Source organism: Gopherus flavomarginatus, chromosome 2, assembly GCF_025201925.1.
Source record: "Gopherus flavomarginatus isolate rGopFla2 chromosome 2, rGopFla2.mat.asm, whole genome shotgun sequence".
In the NCBI taxonomy this organism is placed as follows: domain Eukaryota; kingdom Metazoa; phylum Chordata; order Testudines; family Testudinidae; genus Gopherus; species Gopherus flavomarginatus.
This window is the reverse complement of record NC_066618.1, coordinates 130903226-130904933: the sequence shown is the minus strand read 5'-3', so window position 1 is coordinate 130904933 and position 1708 is coordinate 130903226. Positions and strand designations below refer to the sequence as shown.

General features: G+C 47.1%; 1 non-coding gene across 1 annotated transcript; it reads right to left on the bottom strand.

Moving 5' to 3' along the window:
• Positions 1-618: 618 nt before the first annotated feature.
• Positions 619-813, bottom strand: LOC127046102 (U2 spliceosomal RNA). Its single transcript, XR_007772960.1, has one exon. It is a non-coding gene; the product is annotated as a U2 spliceosomal RNA (small nuclear RNA).
• Between the last annotated feature and the right edge of the window lie 895 nt (positions 814-1708).

The window sequence follows — 1708 nt, the reverse complement described above, 5'->3', positions numbered from 1 at the left end:
ATCTCCCAGACAGTCCATGCTGGAGCTCGTTTTGGGTTTGGGACTGCATCGCCACCTGTGCTGATCAGAGCTCCTTGCTGGGCAAACAGGAAATGAAATTCAAAAGTTCGTGGGGCTTTTCCTGTTTACCTGGCCAGTGCATCCGAGTTCAGATTGCTTTCCAGAGCGGTCACAAGGGTGCACTGTGGGATACCGCCCGGAGGCCAATACTGTTGAATTAAGGCCACACTAACCCTAATCCAACATGGCAATACCGATTTCCGCGCTACTCCCCTCGTCGGGAAGGAGTACAGATATCGGTATTAAGAACCCTTTATATGGATATAAAGGGCTTCGTTGTGTGGGCGGGTGCAGGGTTAATTCATTTTAATGCTGCTAAATTCGGTTTAAATGCGTAGTGTAGATGAGGCCTAAGAAAGCGGCTGTTTGACCTACAAACAACGACAAAGTAAAACCTACAAGAGCAGCCTTTCAGTTCAGAGGCCTGATAATAAGATGTTACTAATAACTGATGAAAGAGTTACAAACGACTCAAAACCTTACTCAGAACAAACCAAACGGGAACACAGACAACACCATTTTTCTTCGCTGCTCTTCAACCACGATATTCTCCCCATAGGGAGGTCCACCGCTCCTGGGGGTTCAGTGCCACAATAACAGGGTGATGTGTGCAAGGGATGGAGGAAGCTGCTATTCCATCTCCCTAGTCCAAAAATCAGTTTAATAGCTAGTCCTGAGATAGAGGAAGTATCAGTTATTAAAGTCATAAGAACTAATTTAACATTGTGATTCCAGCCAAGGTTAAAATGCTCTAACATTCAGGTTAATAGAAACATTTCTAGTCCTCTGCATAGAACGCTCAAATGATGCAAAAATAGCAAGTTTGCTTTAAAAAGTCATAAAAGGGGTGTCATCCAGAATCTGACACTTGGTGAAACGTAAGTCTAGAACACACAACCAGTTTGGGGATTGTGCTCTGCTTCTTAACAATCTGCCCTGAAGTTGCCACTCACAGTCACAAGCTACTCCAGATGGCTGGGGCCCTCTCATGGATCAGTAAGTGGTTAGCAGCTTGGAAAGAAAGAGTAGGACTAAATAGTTGTTTTTGTAGTGGAAAGGGGTAAATAAAAGGCTTCCAAAGTATGAGACGAGGCTACAGACATTAGGGCTGGTCAGTTTAGACAAGACCGTAGAGCATCAGTTCTCAACCAGGTGTCTGCCAAAAGAAACCAGGCTTGACCCACATCCCCAAGCCACCAAGCCTACCTGCCTGCATTGAAGGGAGGGAGAAAGGGCACAACAAAAAATTGCAGCAACAATGCAGAAGAGAGAACTCTTCCCCTGCCATTATCAGTAAGGGTTGCCTCACAGCCACTGACTCCCTGAACAGAAATAGCAAAAGTCCAACTACAATTCTACTTTCTTTCCACTGCAAGAGATAATGGGTGGGAGCTGCTCTCCTGAGACTGTCCTGCTGCTGCCCAGGCACATGGCAGACAGAGCTGGGCCCGCAAGCTGAGGGTTTTGATCGCTTGAAGGCCCAGAGGGAAAAGAGACAACTGCTCGTGTATCAGAGAATGGCTTTGATCCATTGACTTCTGGGTTATGGGCCGAGCACACGTCCGCTGCACCACTCTGCTGGCTCTTTACTCCCCCTGCCACCCAGCCACCTCCATCTGGATTAGTGCCTTACGAGCTCTCACGCTGG